Here is an 11,889-nt window from a genome sequence, read left to right as displayed (position 1 = left end):
CTATTTTTGGTGTTTCTGTTGCTATTTGTGCTTCTACTTCTACAGTAAATGATTTCCTTGAAGATAAGAAAAGGAATGAGTTGTTTCATTTAAGGGTTGTTGCTAAGAACACTAAAATTGATGCACTCATAGATAGTGGTTCTCAAGTGAACTTGATTTCTGAAAGTATTGTAAGGAACTTGGGATTGAAAACTACATTGCATAAGAAACCTTATCCACTAGGTTGGATTTGTGAAAATGATAAGTTGCAAGTAATAAAACAATGCACCTCAAGATTCACAATCACTAGTAAGTTTGTGGATGAAGTACAATTTGATGTGGTTCCACTGGATATCTAGGGGATAGTGCTTGGTAGCCCTTATCTTTATGACTGAAAAGCAATTTTCTACAGGGAGAAGAATCATTATCACTTGTTTAAAGATGGCATTCAATATATTGTACATTCTCATAGGATTAAGACTAATCATTCTTTTGCAAACACTGGGCAGTTAAAGAGGGTAATTAATGCAAGTAAAGAGTTAACCCTTATGTCTGTTAGTACAGGTGGTTCTACACTTGAACTTGGAGTAGCTAACCAGGGTCAGATGTTGCAGGATGCACCCGCAGAACAACATGAGGAAATGATGATTGAAAGCATTGATAGTTCCTTGGGTAAAAATGTTCCTATTGCGAAGGATTGACATGTTGTTGATTTATTCTCTTTCATTTCTGCATTATTGTTTAGCTTGATGCTAGTCAATGTTTGTTGTTTAATGGCTATGACAACTGATGTAGATGCTTATGGAAGTGATAGAATAATGTTTATGATCAATAATGTTGTTGCAGTCTTTATTGTGCTTGTGAGCTAGGTATTCAGATGTACAGATGATACAAGACAAGTGGTGAGGCCAAGTCCTCACTTTATGTCAAAGTAAATGTCACTTTTGGAGGTCCAAAAGGTCTTCAGTGGGGAGGCCTAATCTGGTGGATATTTTTAGTGAAAATTGAAGTGTCTTCAAATATCCAATATTTTGCACCATCAGAAAGATCTCAGCATCCTGATTCCAACACAACTTGAATGGAGTGAAAATGATTCTGTTCGTGCAAGTTATGTTTGGTCAAATCAAGACTCGAGGCCATAAAAGGGTGAAAAAGTAATCATCTCAAAAGTATTTGACCATGGATTTCAAATGAAAGAGCTTGTCAAAAGCTTTCCAATGGCGTTCATTTCATCAAGAATGGAGATTGGATGTAAAAGTTATGATGGTTTCAAATTTAGGTAAAAGTATGGATTTTGATGATGTCAACATGACATCACAAAATCATAAAGAGAGGGAAAACATTCAAATTCAAATTAAAATGGATATTTAATTCGAATTAAAGGAATGAGATAATGGGAGTTGAACTCCTGACCATTGGCATCCTAAAATTAAGGCCAACCAATGGGCTATTTATGGTACATGCAATATTAGGGGAAGAGTTGATATATATCCATAACAGATCTGCCCAATCTTATCTAAATAAGGGTATTTGTTGAAAACAAACCCTTAATTTTGGTATGAGATCATAACAAATAATGGTAAAAGGGGAAAATTCAAAAATATGTAATCAAAATAGGGGATTATGTTTGTTAATTGTTTTAGCCCATTTTTGGCTAAATTTGATGTATAAAATGGGGGTAGTAGGCTTTGGAAAAGCATTCAGGTGGTGAGAACAGGAGAATGTTTAAGAGATTTTTGAAGACTGTTCTGCACATCGAGGGCATGCTATGCTGATGTGTTTAAGGGAATAAGTCTTGGTGCATTTGTAATTGATTTTTGGAGATTAATCAGATCGGTCGTACTCTATTGGAGCCGACCTAGAGACATAGTCACATTTGTGGTGAACTCCAAAATCAAACTTGTTTGCACATTCTATCTCCTTCTCTCTCAATTCTATTCATATCACCTTAAACTCTTAATTTTTTTATGCTTAATTTCATTTATGTATAACTGTAATAAGACTTTTGCTAATTTGATTTTATTTAAGCATTCAATACTGCAATTAGTCTAGATCCATCAATCAGATCAACTTATTAGGGAGAATTTTGTAATATTGGATTCATTTTATGAAGGAGGTGATGAGGATATTCTTGGATGTACCCATGTTAGATTAATGGGAATAATAAATAACTATGATCAATTATGCATGAGCAATGAAGATAGACTTCCTGTGAGGGTAGCCTAACTTCTAGGTACTTTAAAGATTGATCCTTTGTTTAACTATACAATCTTATACTTGTAATCAAATGTACTAGCCTCCCGCACAGTCCCTTGCAATAACTACTAATCCTATTATTATTTTGCAGCCTTGGAATAATCTATTTTATGAAAAACTTAATGATGAATTTTTGTGCATATTTGAGCCGACCATACACATAGGGTATCATATTTTGATTTTATTGATATCCATTTCTTCAAGTATATTAAAGGGTAGCTTCAATTCATTTATAAATCTAACATATTTTTTTCTTAAAAGGTAGGATTTACAAGGTAAAGAGTTAAAGGATAAACTCATTAATGCTATGAAAATACTTTTTAAACCCAACATCTTACAAAAACTTAGGCTCCTTGAGAAAGTGGGCCAATATTTGAAGTATATTATGTACAACTATAGGACCCAAATGGAATGCAACCCTTATTATGAGTGACCCCCCCTATATTCCTATTAATGAGTGGGAGAATCTTAAAAAGGATCCCATTGAGAAAAGTGCAAGACATGATGGAGAAATAGTACCACCCGAAGAGAGAAGGTATGTCATAATATTGAGAATGAAATTATGTACTAATTAATCTTAATAATTATGTGATATAACATATTTAAAACTTCACATGGGTTGCCTGACACATCAAAGACAATCGAAGCAAGAAAACAAAAGCATAGGAAACACAAGCTCAACTCAGGTGGATATTCAAACTTTGAATTCATTATGATTTTGCATTTTCTGACTATCATGTTGTGAACATTATATGCTAAAAATCCATCTACTAGGTAGCTAAGATATTTTTAAAAAAAAATTAGTAATTTGTTGCAATTTTGATAGCAATCCAGTGTAAACAATGACTATTTTTTATGGCTACCAATGGACTACTCTTAAAGCATTCTGAAAGTTATTTGTTAGTTTTATAGCACTATTGTCATAGTGAAATCACAATTATAATGACAATTCAACATCTCTTTAGATGGTTAACTATCTGAATTATGATGGGTGTATGTTGAAATAGTCCAATAGATATCTATGCTTGTTTAGCACTACTATTACAATTGCGATGTCCACAACATCAAATCTTTCCCCCTTCCTCCCTTAAACTTACAACTATGTCTCCCATCACCATTACAATGGGATTCTTTGCCACTGTAATTTATGACAAAAAAAGTTCAGTGGGAGCTAACAAGAGGTTTTGTCACTGGGTGATGGGTGGATGTTGTAATTACAATAGTTTGTCATCAAAAAATGGGTCCAAAAGTTGTAGTGGGTTCATTATCTAAAGAATCCTTCACTAATTTGGGCTCAAATTCACATAGTAGAACTATATCTCTCCTCAAAATTTTTCTTATCATAAACCCTTAATCTTTATCTCTATTGATTTGATCAGGTGCATGATGTTTTTTGACATACTTTGTTAGTGTAGGCTTAGGTCTTCTCATTTCTTCTTCAGGTTCATCTTGTGAATTTTCTTCAAGTAGAACTTCATGTATCTCATTTTTTTCTTCTATTTTTTTAGGAATTACTTGTTGATGCTCGAAGAATTCTTCCTAACACTCAACATGCACTTCCTGATGCTAGGCACCAATTGCTTGATGCTCATCACATTGTTGTTGTAACTTAGCACATATTGGCTATTGTGATCCAAAACTTTGTTCTTAGGTTGAGGTAAGGTGCTAGGATTCCCTTCATAAATGTGCATAAAACTCATATAATCTTTTGGTTCCTTCTTACATTTAACTTTATTCTTTTCTGCATATTCATCAACTTTCACATTTTCACTTCGCACAACTTTGTTAGTGTTAGAGTTCAAACACTTATATGCTTTTCTCTTAGTGGAATAATCTAAGAATATGACTTCATTACTTTTTATATCGAGTTTCCCATGCCTATTATCCTCTAGTATATAAAATTTTCTTCCAAACACTTTAAAATATTTCACATTAGGTGCATATCAATACCATAACTCAAGCATTGTAACGTTAGTACCTTTATTGTGTCATATTCTATTCAAGGTATAAACTAGAGTACTTATAGCTTCTCTCTAGTATTTAGGTGAAAAATTCTCCTCTATAATCAATGTCCTCACATAGTCCATGATTAATCTGTTCCTCCTTTCAGTTATACCATTCTTTAGAGGTGTCCTCAGTGCAAATATCCATCTCTTCATTCCTCTATCTTTGTAGGATGTGTTTAATTCCCTAGATATGAATTCACCTCCTCTTTTGGATCTTAGACACTTTAAGCTTTTACTTGTCTCATTTTTAAATCTAGCCAAATACCACTTAAACATTTGAAATGTATCATATTTTTCTTTGAGAAATGTCATAGACATCATTCTAGAGTAATCATCAATAAATAGAATAAAGTATTTGTCACCACAATAGCTTTTCACACCAATAGGTCCATAAAAGTTTGTATTAATAAACTCTAAAATAACATCAGAAGTATAGGTCTTGTTCTTGAAACTAGACTTTGTCATTTTTCCCAATTGGCATTGTTTACACATCACATTGTCAAGTTTCTTCAATCTTGGTAACTTACTTACTCTCTTCATCTTACCAATGCTTACTAAAATGTCAATGTTCACATGACATATCCTCTTATACCATAACCATATATAACCATATTGTACAAACAGACATGTATCATTAGACATGTCTAGATAGAAAAAATTACCTCTTGTTTCATCTCCACATCCAATCAATTCACCATAACCATTGTAAATCTTGGCCTTATTATTCTCAAATTCAAATTTATAGCCTAAACTATTCAACTATTCCATATTCAAACAATTGTAGTAAGGTTCTTCAACCCAATAAGCATGATCACATATGATCTTATTAGTAAATTTTATTGATCATTTACCTTTCACAAGACATGCTACATCATTACCAAACTTAACGCTACCTCTTTTATAATGTTCTAATGTTTCAAACTTACTTTTATCACTAGTTATGTGATGTGAGAAACCACCATAAATAATCCATCTGTCACCTTTAGCCACATATGAAATAAGCATAATTTTCTCATCTTCATCAAAATCATCTTTCATAGAAACATAAACAACTTCTTCATCATTACTATTAGAATTGTCATCAGCCTCTTCTTCAACAATGTAAGAAGACTTCTTACCTTTTCCATTGAATTCTTTGTATCCTTTTCCATCTCTTTTTTCTTTGAAGTTGTTGTCTTTTCTTTTATCCTTGTCATCCCTATTAGGTCATCTTACAATAATATGGGAAAATTTATTGCATGAAAAAACATATTATAGGGAGTTTACCTTTGAATTTTCCTTTTCCTCTAAGTAGTCTCCTAGCCATTAATGCTTCAAGATCCTTAAGATCATCATCAAACGATTAAATTTCACTAGCCTCATACTTTCCTTTCTTCTTCTTAGACTTATGTAAAACCAATTGTGACTTGAAAGAAGATTCAATAGCAAGGGTAGTAAAATTATCAAAATTTGACAATCAAAAGAAGTGAGTCTATCAACTAGACTATCCAAGGTTAGATCATTACCAAGAGTACATCTCAATTCTGGTATTGTAGAGATTCTAATAGCATAAATAGGAAGTAAAGTTCTCAGTACCTTGCTGATCATAGTCTCATCATTGATCTTACCATCAGCTACTTTGATAACATTCACAACTTTTTGATTCTTCCAACATATTGAGCAATGTTCTCACCTTCCACCATCTTCATGTCATCAAACCTTCCTCTCAAGATTTTTGATTTGGCTCTTAGTACATTCTTATCTCCTCCATGGATATTTTCTAATTTTTCCCACATCTTCTTTGTAGTCTTATAGTCTTTTATGTCATCAAATATTGGATAGCTTAAGGAAGATGTAATTTTTAACATTGCATGATTGTGTTCGTGTTTCTCCTTTATTTGTTGAGCTATCATAGGTGTACATATAGTTACATATTCATTTTCTAGGTATAATATTGTTGAATCTCCAATTCCAACAATGTATAGCTTCATCAAAATTTTCCATGTAGGAAAGTTTTCCTTGTTCAACTTGGATATCTCCTTGTACATCTTAATCTTTAACTTCAGGTACCTTCAAACTTTTCACTACAAGCAGCAAATGCTCTAAAATTTTTTGTTAGAATGATTTAGAATAACTAAGGGTGAGGGTTGGGGGGGGGGGGGGGGGGGGTGTGAATTAGTTAATCTTAGGTCCAGATGCACCAATTAAACTTTTTAACTCTTCAAACAACTTAGATCTAATCTCTAATCCACTTGGTCTCTAGAGTAACTTATCAGTAACATAAACTTGTAGCCCATTGTCCCAATAATAACTAACTTGAAAAATGTAAAATATTAAATAGTAAAACATCTCAAATAACATCCACACAATTATAACACCAAGATTTAACTTGGAAACCCAATTTGGCAAAAACCACCAGTAACATGCCACCAAATGTTCACTCTTCTGAAGTGAGCTATGTTAGGAGCTAACCTTGTTAAAGGTTATAATACATACTTTTAATGACCTTGTTAAAGGATTTAGTTACCCTATTAGGAGTCCCCTTGTTAGAGGACTTAAGAACATTACATTATAATGCCACCTTGATTAAAGGATTTACAAATGATTGTTAGGTCAACCTTGATTAAAGGATTTCAATTGATACAATGGTTAGAAAGTAACAATAGGTTGATCCAATAAATACAACTCACTTTGCAAATACATATTACAATGTACCTTATTTGGTAACTCATTGAATGATGTCCATTCATGTTTCCATCATTGTCTTTGATCTTCTTGGAAAAGCCTTCAAGCAATCACTCTTCACCTTAGCTCTTCTCCTTCTTCACAACCTTCTGCTCAAGTTTTCCAGTCAACAAAATTAACAATTGCTAACCTCTTTTAGGTTAATCCTTATGCCTACTTAAATAGGTAACTTTTATCTTTTTCTTCTTAAATAGCACCATTGATCTTAGGTTTAGGTCAAATTCATCAAATCCTTCCATTATTTTGTTTCCTTCTTCTCCTTCTAGATACTTCTCAAAATGTCTCTTTGAACCCATGCCTAGAAACACTCAAACATGGTTTCTCTTGCCTAAAATGCTCTAGCTTATCAACCCTTATCTTCAACATGTTTTACATATTTCAAGAATTCAACTAAGCTAGCCAGAGATCTCAATTCCTTCACAAAATAACAAATATTGACACTCGGCCAAAACTATGTTCCTTGGCCTCGGTCATCACTAACTGCCTTTCTTGGCTTATACTGTCTTTGTTGGGTACAACTTTTTTGATACTCTATCTTTACTAGTGCTCATTTGACACTATATTTTCTTGGTTTCTACTATTCACTCAGTTGACACTAGCACAACTTGACTTCAACTATATGTTCCTTAATCTTCTCCTTTGTAGCTCGATTCAACCTATGTATTCAGTCCTTTATTGATCATCTCTTCTAGGTTTCAACTCAACTATCATATCTACTTAGTGTTATGATTAAACAAAAAATTATCTTGTCAAGGTTAACTAATCAAGTACCTATTGCAATTCCACATAACTCAACCTTTCCACTAGGTCATCTTGTTATCTCTTCTTTTCAAATCCTCTTCATCAATCATCTTGATATGGAACTCTACACAGGTAGAAACTGTCTAACCAATAAGGTTTGACATCAATGACAACATAAAAATGATTCCAATTATTGTTTCCAATAGTAGGAACTCGACCATCATAGGGAAGTTGGTCATTATTACACTCAGGAATAACTGACAAAATGCTTAAAGATGAGCAGGATAACAAGGCAACCCAAGATGCTCTTGCATCAGACAACCAGGGTTGAAATAAATAATTCTCCTAAATTATTGAGATATCAAAACCTAAGTTGGATCCAACTCATATTGAGAAATCCATATAGCATCTTCAACTAGTTTGTTCTTCCAATTTACCAAATATTCATAGTAATATTTTCCTCTTGTTATCTTACCAACTCTCTAATCCATTACTTGTTCAATCTCTTCCATCTTTTTCTTATGATAATCACTTGGTGTAACAACTTCATCTTTTGACTCATTATAATCATACAAATTAGCAGCATTGAATATAGGAGATATATCTCTATCATCAGGTAACTCAACTTCATATGCATTTCCACTATTAAATTTCTTCAAGATTCTACAAGGACCAAAATTATTCATCTTTATCTTACTATATGTACCAATAGGAAATCTATCTTTCTTCAAATTAACCATCACCTCACTTCCAATTTTAAAAATATGATGTCTTCTAGACTTGTGTACATTCTCTTTATACTTTTGATTACTTTTTTCCAACCTCAACTTCACTTTCCTGTGCAAAGATACTATAAAATTAGCAAACACTTATCTTTCACCTCTTCTCTTCTCTTCACCAACAATATCCTCCAGATCTCATATACCCCTAGGTTGCATTCTAGTAACAATCTCAAAAGGTGTTTTTCTGATACTCCTATTCCCATAATTATTATATGAAAACTCAATTTGTCCCAATAATACTATATCCCAATTACCTAGCTTGTCTCCAACTAAACATCTCAACAAATTACCCAAGCTTCCATTCAAAACCTCTGCCTATCCATTTGTCTTTGGATGTAATGTAGAACTAAACTTCAACTCAGTATCCATCTTCTTCCATAAAGTCCTCTAGGAATGACCAACAAACTTGTTATCTCAGTAAGAGATAGTGCTTCTTAGAAACCCATGCAATCTAACAGTCTGTTTGAAGAAAAACTCAACAACATGCATTACATCACATGTCTTCTAACATGGTATAAAATGTGTCATATTAGAAAACATTTCTACAACAACAAATAAGAAATCATACCCTCTTGTTGTCTTAGGTAATCCAAGAACAAAATCCATGTTGATGTCACTCCAAGGTTTCTCAAGAACATAAATAGGTGCATACAATCTAATATTATGACTTACTTCTTTTGCAACTTGACAAATTCTACAACTCCTTACAAAATTCTAAACATCCTTATACATTTTTTGCCAGAAATACTTATCTTTAAGAAAACTCAATGTCTTATCATCTCCAAAATGTTTAACCAATCCACCACAATAATTTTCCTTAATCAAATTAACTTTCATAGAACTTATTGGTATACACAACTGAATTCATTTGAACAACATACCTTCTTGAATGAAATAATCATCATACTTAATTGATATGATATATTTAATGCTCTACACTCTCTTGACACCTCAAAAAAATTAGGGTCCATACCATACCAGTCCTTCATCTCATCAAAACTAAGAACTTCAACCTTCATATTAGTCAACAAAGAACATCTTCTAATTAATGCATCTGCAACTCTATTAGATACTCTAATTTTATTCTTGATCACACATGTGAAACTTTGTAGGTACTCAACCCACTTCATATGTCTCTAATTCAACTTATGTTGACGTCTCAAATATTGTAAAGCCTTATGATCAATATACAATAGAAATTCATTGAGAATAAAATAATGTATCCACTTCTTTAAGGCTTGAACAATAGCATAGACCTCTTGATCATACACCAAATACTTCTTTTTAGCATAATTCAACTTCTCACTAAAGAAAAAAAAAAAGTTTACCTTCTTGACTCAACACAACTCCTATTGCACTACCACTTACATCACATTCAACTTGAAATACCTTATTGAAATCAAGAAAATCCAATATAGGTAATTCAACAACCTTTTTTTTCAAAGTCTCAAAACTCTTATCAATTCTATGTGTCCACTTGAAATCATTTTTATCTCCTCTCATAGTCTTAGTCATAGCATTAAAAATATAGCTAAAATTCCTTATTAAATTTCTATAGAAAATAGCCAAACCATGAAATGATCTTACCTCACCTACATTCGTAGGTGTAGGCCATTCAAGGATTACTTTAACCATCTTAGAATCCAATCTCAAATCATTAACTAAAATCACAAATCCCAAAGACACAATCTCTTCTTGTATGAATGAACATTTCTTCAAATTAATCAGTAATTTTTCCTTCAATATTTTTAGTACTTTGTCTAATGTGCTCAAGATGTTCTTTAGTCTTACTAAATATTAGAATATCATCCAAATAAATAATCACAAAATTACCCAAGAATCTCTTTAGGACCTCATTCATCAACCTAATGAAAGGACTTTGTGAATTAGTCAAACCAAAAGGCATAACCAACCACTCATACATACCATATTTTTTCTTGAAAAAAGTCTTCCACTCATAACCTTCTATGATTCTCATCTGATGATAACCACTCTTCAAATTAGTTTTGGTAAAATATTTGGCTCCACTCAAATAGTCCATCATGTCATCCATCCTTGACATAGGAAACCTATACTTTACCGTCATCTTGTCAATAGCTTTGGAATCAATACACATTCTCCATTCTTTATTCTTCTTAGGTGCCAATACTATAGGTATACCACATGGACTCAAGCTTTCTTTGATCAAACCGTTCTGCAACAACTCTTGCACTTGTCTATTTTGTTCTTCATTTTTAGTGGGTGTCTATCTATATGGTTCTTTATTTAGAAAACTAGCTCAAGGAATTAGATCCATACAATGAATTATACTCCTTGCTGGTAGTAAACCATTAGGGATATCTTCTACAATAATCTCCTTTTACTCATTGAGAAAATTTTCAACTTTTGCTAGCTAACACTAACATAGGTATGGATGGAAAATTAGGTCCAAGGGCACACCTAATAGTCTAATCAACCTACAGAGTAAATACAATGAAAGAAAATAATATAGATAAAAACACCAAGGAGAGAAGGAACAACAAATACTTTATTAATTCATTTAATTTTTTGTATACATGCCCAATTGTAAGGCCTTTTGAGTTATGACCAACATGATTGAAAAATTTCTAGACTTAGAATTTTAACAAATCCTTCATTCTAGATATTTTATCTCCTTTTAGTAACACATAGAACAACACCAAGGAGATAAGGAATAGAACATACTTAATTATTTCATCCAATTATCTGCATACATGCTTGACTATGAGGCCTTTGGGTTATGACCAACAAGATTGACAAAATTCTAGACTTGACTTTTAACATATCCTTCATTCTATCTCTTTTATCTCCCTTTACTAACATAGAGAACACAACCAAGGAGAGAAGAAGAAACATATACTTTATTAATTCATCCAATTTTCCACATACATGCTTGACTATGAGGCTTTCTTGGGTACGACCAATAAGATTGACAAAATTCTAGACATATAATTTTAATAGATCCTTCATTCTATATTTTCTATCTCCCTTTACCAAGAGGAATAAAAAATACTTTATTAATTCATCCAATTGTCCACACACATGCTTGACTGTGAGGCCTTTTGTGTTATGGCCAACAAGATTGATGAAATTATGAACTTAGAATTTTAATAGATCCTTCATTCTAGCTCTTCTATCTCCCTTTACTAACATAGAGAACAACACCAAGGAGAGAAGGAACAACAAATAATTTATTAATTCAACCAATTTTCTGCATAAATGCCCAATAGTGAGGCCTTTTGGGTTATAGCCAACAAGATTGATAAAATTCTAGACTTAGAATTTTAACAGATCCTTCATTTTAGATCTTCTATCTTCCTTTACTAACATAGATAACAACACGATAGAGAGAAGGAAAATCAAATAATTTATTAATTAATCTA

The sequence above is a fragment of the Cupressus sempervirens genome, chromosome 9 (genome assembly GCF_028749045.1).
Source record: "Cupressus sempervirens isolate cs-2001-9-10 chromosome 9, ASM2874904v1, whole genome shotgun sequence".
Classification (NCBI taxonomy): domain Eukaryota; kingdom Viridiplantae; phylum Streptophyta; class Pinopsida; order Cupressales; family Cupressaceae; genus Cupressus; species Cupressus sempervirens.
Note: the sequence above shows the minus strand (reverse complement) of the source record.